Below are 13,794 nucleotides of genomic sequence, written 5' to 3'. Positions count from 1 at the left end.
TGAGAGCCTCCAGTGTGCAAGGAACTCTGTTCTAGATGCTAGGTTTACAAAGACAAAGCTTCTGCCCTCATGGAACTTACATTCTAGTAGGCGAGCCCGACAATAAACAAGTAAAGACATAAATAATTCAGAGAGTGATAAGTCACATGAAAATGCATCGATATGATGGCGATTTGGGTGTTGAACAGGCAACGACTTAAATGGGGAAGTCAGGAAGGGTAACTAAAGACAATGACGCTGGAGTTGAGTGAGAACTGAAGGATGAGAAGGAATCAGACTTTTGAAAATGTGGGGAAAGACTTTGAAGCAGAGGAAACAGCAAGGGCAAATGTCCTGTGGACCATATGAGCTGCTGTGGCTGGAACGAAGTAAGGGAGGGGGAGAGTGGTAGGAGATGAAGTTGGAGATGTAGGGAGAGGCCAGATAATGCAGGTGCCTTGAAGGCTAAGGGGAGGAATTGGATCTCGTTTTAAGTGCCATGGATTGTCTGGGAGGACTTCCAGGACTGCTTCCTCACACGTCTTCCTAATTCCTTTTAGGCTTGTTAAAATCATTTCGTTTACTTGTCTCTTTCTTGTTTGCAATTGCTGCAATCGTATATGTTAACTTTTTGTGAACTTTAAGTAAATTGATCAATGAAAGTGTGTTTCAGAAACTACATTGATTGAGTTATATGCCAGGCATATTTTCTCCAAAACGATATCAAGTTGAGAAAACTGAGATCTCAAGGCTATCATTATCCAGACTCAACAGGTAGTAAGTGGGGCTGCTGGAATGCAGGCCTAGGCAGCCTGAGTCTTAATCTCTTGACTAACCAGGAATGCAGCAAACCTCAACCTCTATCCCATCTCTCCATAAGGGTCTCAAAACCTTTGGAAGAGAGGAGGAGTTACTGCTGTCATCTGCCTCCACATTTCTCTTCTCTTCTCATGGCCCCTAACCTCCCCTTATTCTTTTCTTAACAAAACAAAAGCTGTCCTTCAAATGGAGACAAGTAGATACTGCTCTGAGAGGGAGTCTACAGCAGCTGTCTACAGCCAGCCAAAATTATTCTGTTGTTTTTGATTAAATTTGTAATTTCATTCCAAGGCCAAGCAACCACCAATCCTGTCCAATAAATCAAGGTCACTGTATTTTCATCAGAGCTATAGGGGCTCCCTGCTCTTCTGTTCTTAAAGTCACCACTATCCCACCACTGTTGTCTGCATTTACTTTGAAATTCATCCAAAAAAATAACAATAGGTATAGATAGAGGGATGAATAAATGTATTGTATATGATAAAGCAAATAGAGTAAGATGTTAATGGTAGAATCTAGGTAGGGTATATGGATGTTCACTGTATAATTCGCTCAACTTTTGTGTATGTTTAAAATTTTTCAAAATAAAAAATAAGAACAACAACCAAAGACCTTGAGGCAGGAGGGAGGAAATGGACAGACAGAAGAGAAAACAGGCAAACTCTCTCAACTCTTTTAGTTTGTTAGGCTGAACACCAGGTAATTCTCTAGAGGTCTCTGTTTCTATTTGAATTTAGAGAAGCATATATAATCTATACATCTCTCTTTAGCTTGTGGTTCATGAAATCCAAAGGGCATAAAAATCATCTTGGAAGCTAATTAAAAATAAAGATTCTCAGAGGCCAGGCACCAAAAATTCTGACTCTGGATACAGCTTGGGAAAACACTTTTGTAGCAAACTCTCCCCCCAATAAGTCTGATAAGAAATCCATTCTCAAAGAGAAACATTGTTTTATAATGTAGTGAAAGCGAAAATCTTCAGATAGGAGAGATATACCATAACTTCCTTTGCCCTGACTGAATTGGTTGTTGTCCAGAATTTAAAGGGTAACATCCCTCCCAATTAAAGAAGAGTGCATCCCTCATTTTTAATGAATTAAAAGATTTTTAGGGCATCATGAGTAAACATTTGTATTAGGGAGGCCTCTTGATGGGGGCGTCCACATGGAAAACTGTTACCTTTATTAATGAATAAACAAATGCCGGGACCTGCCATGTTGAAATGAGAGATCTTATTTTTAATGAAGATTACATTAGATAGCAGAGAGGAAAATGCATTTAATTAAGGCTTTCGAGAGCATTCTTGTTTCTCCTTTAATATTTGATAGTTTTTTAATGAGAGAAAGAAAACATTCACAAGAAGATATAGATTGTTTGGGGAACTATGATTTGATGCTATTTTAGACAGCCAAAAAACAATTTGGTGCAACTTTTTCAGTTGAGATTTTAATTTTTCAGTGGTTTGGTTCCTTCTCAAAAATTTCCACTGCACCCTTATCTATATTAGCACAGTTAGGCAAGGATGTGGGTACAAAGTTGAATCACAAATGCTGTCCTAAAATGAGGCCACAAGATTGTCCATTATGTACCATGTCACAAAATGGAAAATGATATGAGCCATAAAGGAGATACAAATGTGTCCTGGGAATTCAGAGGGATGACAAATTATTTGCAGCTGAAAGGATCAGTGCAGTGGCACTAGGTTACTTAAGATTTAGACATAGTGAAACAGGGCAGAGGGAACACCAGGCAGAAGGGCAGTATGAAGGAAGACAGAAAAGTGTACATACGCCCAGTGAGTGGAGGAAAGACAAAGAGTGACAAGGAAGATAAGCGCAGGGTCAAATTTTGAACGACCTTAAAAAAAATCAGGCTAAGAAACCAAGTTAATCCATGACTGTTGGGCAAAGAGGAACCACCAAAGGGTTTGGGCAGGGGAATAAAATGACCAGAGCGCTTCCTTTTGTATATTTTTCTAGCAGCCTTGGATAGCCTGGATTGGTTACAAAGAGCCAGGTGTAGGGGCTGCTGTAAAAGTACAGGAAAGAGAGAATAAGAGGTTAAGCTCTGGAACTAGTCATGAAAATAAAGGATAGAACCTATGGGAGGTAAAACCAGTAAGACTTGGAGACAGATTTGACTGAGGAATATGGGAAGAAACAGAACAGGTGCCACGGTTTTAAGTCCATGTAGCTAGGTGATTGGAAGAGGATAATGACAGAGACAGGGAACATAAGAGGAAGTAACTCCATAACAAAGTACAAATTTCAAAAAGATAAAAAGATACCTTTCATACAAATAGATTGTGAAGATGCTTCAAAATTTTATTTAACTTTTAGTAAGGTAATCAAAGGAACGTAAAGTGGATTCAGAGAAAGAAGAGATTATAGTAGATATATAGACAATGAAAGGAAGAATGCTGAAATAAGATTGCTAGGTTAAATCCAAAGCTGGTTAATGTTCTAAAGGGCAATAAAATTCTTACCTTTGTGTTTAACTTTTCTTCTACAGGGAAATCATTTTCATTTCTATCAGATAAAAGTGATTTGTAACTTATCAGCCTTCTGTAATTAACACCTTACTTTACAGAGTCTGGATCCAACTCAATAGTAAACAGTAACTCACAAAATTATCTTACCCTGAACTAGCCGATGAACCTTAGGAGACTTTGTTAGTCCAGGAGTCGGCAAGCCATTTCTGTAACTTAATTCTGCTGCTGTGGTGTGAAAGGCAATAGGCAATAGGTAAACAAATGGATATGGCTGTGCTCCAAATAAATGATGTATGAAAGCTGGTGATGGGCCAGATTTGGCCAGCAACACAGTTTGTCAACTCCTGCCCTTGTCAAGTAGATCTCAAACTTGAGTAATCGTTGGAATCACCAAAAAGGCTTCTCAAAACAACATAGTTTGCCAACTCCTGCTCTAGTCCAGTAGGTCTCAAACTTGAGTACTCATGGGAATCACTGAAAGGGCTTCTTAAAACACAGATTGCTGGGCTCCACCCCCACAATTTCGACTCAGATCTAGGATGTAGCCCAAGAATTTGAATTTCTAAGTTCCCAGGTGATGCTGATGCTGCTGGTACAGGGACTGCACTTTGAGAATAACTGCCCTAGTATGACGTTGAAAGGGCACACAGGGGTCCTTTCATCTTATTTCCAGGTCTTAGATAATTTGCCTCAATAAAGGGAAGATGAAAAACTCAGTTTGGGGAAAACTGAGATTGAGGTGCCAGAAGGCATCATGTGAAGTTCTTGGTAATTAATAGCAAATATCTGGAGCACTGAAGAAGATAAAGCATTTGGGGATACTCATATAAAAATGATCACTAGAGTCATAAAAATGCTAAAGGTATAAGCCTATAAAAAGAAGGCGGCTTAGAATACTGGAGGAGGTGATAGAGAAGATGAAGATAGGCCTGAGAAATACAGTTGTCAGAGAGCAGGAGGAGAACGTGGAAAATAGTGTCATGGAAGAGAAACAAAAAGTCCTAATTTTTATCCATATTTATAAACACTCCAAACAACATTTCCAAACAATTTCCAAGAGTGCCAGATAGGCAAAGAAAAATGTGGATCTAAGATTTTCCAGGTGTCTCTCCAAGTCCTCTCCTCTAGGTATAAAACTAGGGCATGACTCACAGGGGTATAAATCTCCCTGGCAACGTGGGACATGACTATCGGGATGTGCCAAGACCCAGCATCCTCATGGGACTGAGAAAGCCTTCTTGACCAAAGGGGAGAAGAGAATAATGAGACAAAGTTTCTGTGGCTGAGATCTTTCAAACAGAGTAGAGAGGTTATCCTGGAGGTTATTCTTACACATTATATAGATATCCTTTTTTAGTTTGTGGTGTGTCTTACACATTGTATAGATATCCCTTTTTAGTTTGTGGTGTGTTGGAGTGGCTGGAAGGGAGTACCTGAAACAAACTGTTGAACTGTATTCCAGTAGCCTTGAATTTTTAAGGCAATTGTATAACCATATCCCTTTTACGATGTGGCCATGTGATTGTGAAAACCTTGTGGCTGGAGCTGCCTTTGTCCAGGGTATGGACAGATAAGTAAAAAAAAAAAAATAAGGACAGATAAGTATATAAATATAGCGGGGATACAGGGTAGGAAAAAAATTGGGTAGATTGCAATACTAGTTGTCAATGACAGAGAGGGGAAAGGGGTATGGGAGTATAGGTTTTTCTTTTTATTTCTTTTTCTGGAGTGATGCAAATGTTCTAAAAATGATCATGGTAAGGAATATCCAACACGTGGTGATATTGTGAGCCACTGAGTCTGTGCTTTGGATGGACTTGTATGACACGTGAAAATATGTCAATAAAAATATTTTTTAAAGAAAAGATCTTCCAGGGACAACAGCTTATCAAAACTCATCTCCCAATGATGCTAAGACTAGAGGATAAACAAATAACATCATCAGCCTCCACATTTCATTTATACCAGCAGAGGGCTGTAATGGCAAAGGAATGCTAAATGGAATGCCTTTTGTTCTGTCTGAGCTTTCTGAACTCTGTGCTCACCGGTGCAGGGCATTAACAAGAGTGACTATGAATTGGTATTAGGAATTAAAAAAAAAAAAGCCTGGATCATTTAGCCTTCTGGCTCCGCCCATCAGTTGGCCATTTCAGTCCAGTCTGAGATCCTGAACAAGAGAACGGGTGGGGTCCAGTTTGGGATTTGGTTTACTGGGAGTCCCTGTTATCATCATGCAACCCTTACTATAAAACCTTACCCAAGTGCCACTACAGGTTATAGAAATCAGTCTTCAGATTTTTTCCTCCATATTATTGATTACATTTTATTTTTTGAAAATATGAAACATTAACAAAGGCTCCAGAAGTAAAAACACACAATAAGAATACTTGGAGAAGGGTCCCTCAGCCTCTATCCCATCTACCCCATTCTGCCCATCCACTGCCTGTACTAAAAAAAGCTTGTTAGTTTCTGGTTATCTTTCCTGCATTTCTTTAGTGGAAGGAGACAGATGCATAAATATTTTTATTCACCCTCTCCCTTTTTTTTGCCATACAATCTAATTTTCTATACATACTGTAGTTCTAGTACTTTTTCGTTTATCAATACATCCTCAAAGTTGGTCCGTTCATAGAAATTAACTTCATTTAATTTTTAAAATAATTGCATAGTATTACATTGTGTAGCTGTACCAAAATTTATTCAGACAGTTTCCTAGGTACAGGCATTTAGGTTGTTTCAAGCATTTCACAATGACAAATAATGTCACAATGAACAACAGCATAAATATTATTTTTGCATTATCAAATGTGTATCTTTAGGGTACATTCCTAGGCATATAATTGCTGAGTTTATGTATGTAGTTTTGTTAGATTTTGTTAACAAATTTCCCTCACTAGAGATTGCACTATTTTGCACACAGTAGTTGTGTCTGAGTGGACCTATTTCTCCATCACCTCTTTCACAAAGTGTGTTGTTAAGCATTTGGATTTTTTTCAGTCTGATAGGGAGATTATTTCAGTGTAGCTGTAATTTGCATTTTTCTTTGAGGAAAGCTAAACATACTTTCACATGTCTAAGGCCCATTATTATATCAATTTTTACTGTATATTCATGTCTTTTACCCATTTGTCTATATTCTATAGGAATTTTGGTCTCCCCCACCTCTATTTTCTAAGAGTACTTTATATATTAGGAATATTAACCATTCATCTGTGATATGTTATTAATATCTTCTCTCAGCCTTTTATTTGTCTTTTGACTTTGCTTATGGTGTTTTTTGCCGTAATGGTTTTTTTTCAATTTTTATGTAGTTGAATTTTTTTAATTTTACTTTATTGCATGTGGGTTGAAATAAAGCCTTTCCCACTCAGATACAAAACAATTTACCAGTGTTTTCTTTTAGTACTTTTATGGTTTCATATTTTACATATAGATCTGATACATTTGGAATTTGTTAGATATGGATCCAATTTATCTTTACAAAGAACTAGCTGTTGGCCTAATACTATTTTTTAATATATCTATATATAAAACTTTATTATTTTAGTAGAAACAAGAACACAAGGCAGTGGGCTTTTCAGAAGCCTAATTGCAAAATAAGACATTTAAAGTATGTAACTAAAACTGCTTGCTTGAATATTTACTCATGGGTCTAGTATTTAGGAAATTTATGCAAATTAAAATTCCTTCCTTGTTAGCTATAAAAATTTACGTTTGCATAATACTTTACAGTTTAAAAACACCTCCACATCCTTGATCTCATTTATCCTTATTTATAAGTCTACACGAATGCAGGCTGTCCTCTCCACTGATGATGAAACTAAGGCTAGAGAACAGTGAATGACTGTTCCATGTTAGGTGTCATGTGATTAGTAAAAGAAAAAGCCGATGCTTCTGGCTCTTTCCACCATCCTGCACAGCATGTTGGAATTGCAAATCTTGCACATTAAGATTCTGATGATTTTACAAAGCCCTTTTAAAAAAGTTGGTGGTGGTTAAGATGCTCAGACACCTTGCAAGACAGGACTGGATTATGACTCTTTCTTACTTGAAGGTTAAAAATGTGCTCCAAATATTGAGCATCTACTGCAGTTTATACTAAGGCTTTGGGAAAAGAACAAAAGATATGGTTGTCACCTACACTCTAAATGGAATTTCTTGTCTGAGCAAAACTTATATTGGAGAGGCCAGAGTAACACATACAAAACATGGAACACTATGAGACTACACAGTTTAGTTTACTATGGCAAAGTTAGAAGCATTACAGAAAGACAAAAAACACTTTGGACACAAAATACTTGGAAGAATCACATTCCTCAGTACATCAACCACAATTTCTGCATCAAAGCCTTGATTTAAAATATAAGCCACCACAGGGCAGCACAGAAATCAAATGACAAATTTGGCTATTGCATTATAACAGCAGTCTCAAAATGTGGCCAGAGGATCCCAGTTGTCCCTGGGACCTTTACAGGGGCCCTGAGAAGTCAGAACTTTTTCATACTATTATTAAGAGGTTATATGCGTTTTTCAATGTGAACATCTGTTTGCACTGATGGTGCAAAATCAATGGGGGTAAAACTGGTGGCACTCTAACATAAAGCAAGACAGTGACACCAAACCATAATTGCAGTCATTGTATTCTTCATCACATTGTGGGAAAAATAAAGCTGGTTTCACTTGATGAAGAAGTTGAAATTATTAATTTTAATAAATTGCAACCCTTTAGTATAAGTGTTTTTTTTTTTTAATTCTGTGTGATGAAATGGGAAGTACACGTATAACAGTTTGGCTGCATACTGAAGTACCGTGGTGTCTTGAGAAAAAGCACTTGTGCTTACATACTGAAATAGCCACTTTTTCACACCATTTTTACTTGAAAGTACATTGGTAGATCAACTGGTTATTCAGACTTGAGTATTTGGCAGACATTTTCTCACAAATGAACAAAGTAAAACCTGTCAGTACAAGGAATACAACTAACAGTATCTGTCACCATTGATAAAATTTGAGCTTCTAAGAAAAAAGAATTTGGAAAAACTTGTGTCTGCCACTGAACTTGACAAGTTCTCAATACTTAAACTTTTCTAATGAGATTGATGATAATATTAACTAATCTGCCTTTTAAAATGTTTTATAATGAAACATGTCAGCATTGGGAAGATCCCTGTAACTCAGTGAACCAATAGTTTATAAAGAATAGTGAATGATATTACAAAATTACGTAGAGATAAAGACCCATTCAAAGTGTAAGACAGACCAAGGAAGTTCACATTACAATTAACATTTAAAAACTGCCACTTTTGAAGTTTTGGTGTAGTATAAAAGAAGTAAATCCTCAATTATCTGAAAAAGCTATTAAAATATTCTTACCATTACCACATACATATCTGTGAGGCTGGAATTTTCTTCACAGAATTCGACCTAAACAACATATCACATCAGATTGAATGCAGCAGATTCAAGAATGCAAATATCATCTATTATACCAGATATTAAAGAGATTTGCAAAAAATGTGAAACAATGATATTCTTCTCAAAAACTCATAAGTTTTTTTTGGGAAAGTGATTTTTCATAAAATCTTTTACATTAACATGTAACGGACTTATTTTTAAATGAGTTAATAGTTAAAATTTTTCCAGTTTTTATTTCTAATATGGCAAACATAAATATTATCCACATTAACAAAAGCTCTTTGAGACCCTCAATAACCAAGAGTGTAAAGGAATCCAAGGACAAAAATTTGAGAATCACTGTATTCAGATTTTAGAAAAACAATCTTAACTCAAGGTAAGGCAGAAAAGAATTGTCGTAAACCAATTTTAAAAAGATTTTTGTGATGTGGCAGAGAAGGTGCTTTCTCCATAGCCTGGTCCATTCTTTTCTAGTGTTTCAGTTTTGTCATCACCAATAGTAAAAGAGAGAGAGAGAGAGAGAGAGAAAACAAGGGGCAAAGATGAAGGTGAAGATGCTAATACAATCTGTTGGATCCTATGGAGGCTTTCATTTTAACTGCAGCAAATGAAGATCACAATTAATATACTTTTGATAAGTGGGCACTTAACACTCCTGTAATGGTGCATATAGATCATGTATTTGCGTGCTTGATGTGGATTCCTCTCCCACTGGGAAAATGTTTGTGTCTGCTAGTTTTGATAAATCTATTCGAATCTTTTCTGTGGATGAAAGTGAAGCAGAGAAGTTTATCACATAAAGCAAAATGCAGCCTGTTACCTGTGTACAATGGACTTCTGACAGCAAGTACATTATGTATGGATCTGATGAAATGAACATTCATCTGTTTTCCAGAAAGCTAATGCATCTGAAAAGTTGGGTGTGCTTACATCACTAGAAAAAAATCAGCCAAGGAGTATAATCAGAAATTGAAGGAGAAATTTCAACAACGTCCTCCAATAAAACATATAACTCATCACCGGCATGTACCAAAATTTCTCTACAGCCAGATTCAGGAGTAGCGCATTATGAAAGAAGCTCCTCGAAGAAAGGAAGTGAATCACTGTAAACATAGCAGGCCTGGATCTGTGCCAACTGTGTCAGAGAAGGAACACATAGTGGCAGTTGTGAAATAGTATTTGGTATTCCTACCAATCCTAATGTATAATTATGTGTCATATTTGGATGTGTAAACTCTACAAATTAAAGTACTGGTTTTAGTTTAACATCAGACATTTCAGTTATATATGTAGAACTTTATCATTGCTCATTTTAGCTACCCTGAAGAACTATCCTTAAAGGTGACCTGATTGCCAGCACTCGCCAACATTTTACACTTTGATCTGCTTTCATATTTCATTCAAGAATATAATACTTGTAAACTAACTTAATTTTTGCTGTTAGGAATTGTAGTTATATTTTCTCTCTGCTATGTTTATTATATATAGCATATGTTTAAATATCTCTGTTATCCTTAATATTGGTTTAGATAATGATTGCCATGATTATTTGATTCCACATAACATTTGGAACTGTCCGTTTATTTACTGAATTTATTTTCTGTGCTTTATACATTTTTAACTTTTTCAGACTTTGATGATGTGTAGCCTGCATTTATATAACTGTTCTAAATAATAATTATAAATTTTGGTTAAGTCAATATGGTAAGATGTCCCTTTTCTCAGCATTGAAAAAAAAAGATTTTGGTGATATCAAAGGATCAAGCGTATTACTCTACCCCAAATGTGTGTAACTATATATGTGTGTGTGTGCATATGTGCGCATTTCTATTTGTTTATGTGTATATATATAATTTCTCAATGTATGACTATCCATCTATTCTCTAATTATATTATTGAGAAATACCTTTAAAGATATCCTTGACCTCTATGTACCTCTTCACATTAATAAAACTTCATGTATTTTTTATTATATGAATGAACTATAATGTAGTAAAACAGGAAAATTTAGAGTAGCTGCAATCCCCCACCCCATGTCCATCCCAGCTCTTCCTGGCATTTCCTAGGACAGAGTAGCCAAGAATTTACTAGCCAATGTACAAGTATACTTAACAACACAAAACATTTTTCCTACTTTACACAAGAGTTAGAAAAATTGTCCTCTGTCCAAATAGTATAATTCCTCATATAAGCCAATTTTGCTACCTGTTGGCTTCAAATATAATAAGGTTTGGGGATTATCAAAACATAAATATCTGTAATTCTTCTCTAAAAACCAAATCAAAACCAACTCCCTCTGATTAATTCAGAGGATGTTTCCAAGTAAGGTATTTGTTTGTGATTGGCCACTTTCTAGGAAAAGGAGGAGAGGTAAGAATTCTAGTAAATTATCCCATATAAAGCTAAGTTTCTCCCTAGGTTTTACTAAAGTTTAACCCATTGTAATGAGAAATTCACTAATTTTTTCTATGAATTTCTTAAAATGATCATGATCATAGGACGCCTTACACATTCAGCAGGAATATCCTGGCATTATTGTCTGCAATCTTATCTCAGCTGGGGGAGATCTATTTGGTAAGAACCTTAATTAGGTGATACATGAAAGAGGGATACCGATTTTCTGGCGTTTTGCCAGCGTAAAAAATAATTTCGGAGCTCGGTGGTATTTGCTGGTGCTGTCATCATAGTTCATCTGCTAAACTGCATCGGCGCCGTGTCCCAGAACATGAGCGTTGGCAGGAACGGAGCCCTGCCCTGGCCCCCACTCAGGAATGAATTCAAGTATTTCCAAGGAATGACCACAATCCCTTCAGCAGAAGGTTAACAGAATTTGGTGATTATGGGTAGAAAGACCTGGTTCTCCATCCCTGAGAAGAATCGGCCTTTAAAAGACGGAATTAATTTAGCTCTCAGTAGAGGACTCAAGGAACCCCCACAAGGAGTGTAGCTTCTTGCCTTAAAATTTATTGAGCAACCAGAATTAGCAAACAAAATAGACATGGTTTGGATAGTGGGAGGCAGTTCTGTTTATAAGGAAGTCATCAATCAGCCAAGCCATCTTACTGTTTGTGACAAGGATCATGCAAGAATTTGAAAGTGACATATTTTTCCAGAAATTGATGTAAAGAAATATAAACTTCTCCTAGAATACCCAAATATTCTTTCTGATGTCCAGGAGGAGAACAAGTATAAATTTGAAGTGTATGAAAAGAATGATTAATGTGAAGATGTTTGCTGACTTAATTCAATTAGTTTCCTTCCCTCCCCTGCAAAAAATATTTTTACATTAGAAAAAAATACATTTGTTAACACACACACGTATATATATATATATTGCATGGACAGGCACATTTGTTAACTTTAAATCTGTAGATAATTAAGCATGGCATTTTTACCTTCCATTAATCTTAACTAGACTATCAGATACCATTTGTGAAATATTTCTTGTTACAACTGCTTTAATGCCTATCCCTCAAGGGTCAGGATTAGATCCCCAATCCCTGCCTAGGGTAGCATGTCTATGACAGCCCAAAGTTGGAGAGTCCTGGTAGCATGAGTTGAAACCAGTACCCACATAGATAGGAGCTAGACAGGTAAGTCCAAAGAGCAGGCAGAGTTAACAAACAGAAGAGCTATAACTCGTATTTTTTTTAAAAAATTGGATAAAAATAGGGACTGTAAATTCTTCTCATTATATTATCCTTATGGAAAAAAAAATTCTGTTTACTCAGATACGAAATTAGTGACTTGGGAGCTCTGCTATATTCAGTGGGGAAGGCAGAGGTAGGTAGGATACTAACTTTTTGAGGGTTAAAAGAGAAGAAAAGGTTTGAGACTTTTAAAAATTCTGTTTCTTATCAGTGAGATTAAGAGTTGTTACATGATAGAAATAAATAAGCTGCTCTTTACAGAAAGAGCTAACTAATAACAAACGTGGGTAAAATTAAACTCAGAGGTAATGAATTGAGAATGGATATTACTAGAAGCCAAAGTTAGAAAATAAGCTTCACAACATTAAAAAATGAAACACAATAAAAATATATATATTTTTTACACATCATGTTAGCAAAGATTTAGATTATTATATCCAAGAAAATAACATTTTCAGCATTATAAATTGGCACAGCCATCTTAAGAGTATATAATAGCAATATCAATTAAAATTCCAGAATGTTCATATCCTTGGAACCCAGAGCTTACATTTCTAGAAATTAATCCTGAACTAAAAAAAGGGCCAAGAGTTTTTGTTGAAGACTTTAAAAAAAAAAAAATAAGTTTAGAAACAGTCTAATGTTGATCAAAAAGAAATATCTAACTAATATATCCACAGAATGTAATATTCTACAGTATTTAAAAGGACTGAGGTAGTGAAATAGTAAAATGTCAAGGATTGCTAAGTGAAAGAAGGAAATTGTATATAACAGCCAAAAATTTTAATAAATAATAATATGTATACAAAAAAATTAATTTCCCTCTGAATGAAAGCCCCAGATAAGAAAACCATAAAGGGTATTAGCATTTAGGTCAGGGTTCAGTTTGATAAAGGGCCTTATAAACTGATATCTGACAGCTGTAAAGAAATAAAATTGACAATATTACTCCAATCTTACACAAAGAATACAAATATTTCCCAATGTATTTTATGAGTTCAACATAATTTGGTACCAAATACTGACAAAAATAGTATGATAAAAGAAAATTCCATACCTATGTTTCTCATGAAAATAATGCAAGATTCTAGCAAAACATTATCCAAACAAATCCAGCAACGTAAAAATACTACTACATCAAGTACAAGTTAGGTTTATTTGAAGAATACAAAGTTGGCTTAATATTTAAAAAAAAAATGTAACATACCATTAACAGAAAAAAAAAGTATATGATTATCTCAGTAGAAGAAAAAGCATTTGATAAAACCCATAACCCATTCATAATTGAAACTCAGGTTTAAAGTAAAGTAGGAAGAGAATTCTCTTATTTTGATGGAGTACTTACAAAAAGCATGCAACAAATATCATATTTAATGATGAAATACTGAAAGCTTTCACTTAAAGACAGGAAGAAGCTAAAGGGGCTGTCTCACCACTTCA

At 35.6% G+C, this 13,794-nt stretch overlaps 2 pseudogenes; both read left to right on the top strand.

The window, feature by feature from the left end:
- The first annotated feature begins 165 nt into the window (after positions 1-165).
- On the top strand, positions 166-9,880 carry LOC143656828 (DDB1- and CUL4-associated factor 13 pseudogene; annotated as a pseudogene).
- A 1,663-nt stretch (positions 9,881-11,543) lies between these two features.
- LOC143657993 (dihydrofolate reductase pseudogene) lies at positions 11,544-11,924 on the top strand (annotated as a pseudogene).
- Positions 11,925-13,794: the final 1,870 nt, after the last annotated feature.

This window comes from Tamandua tetradactyla, chromosome 15, assembly GCF_023851605.1.
Source record: "Tamandua tetradactyla isolate mTamTet1 chromosome 15, mTamTet1.pri, whole genome shotgun sequence".
NCBI lineage: Eukaryota > Metazoa > Chordata > Mammalia > Pilosa > Myrmecophagidae > Tamandua > Tamandua tetradactyla.
Note: the sequence above shows the minus strand (reverse complement) of the source record. Positions and strands in the feature narration are given on the sequence as shown.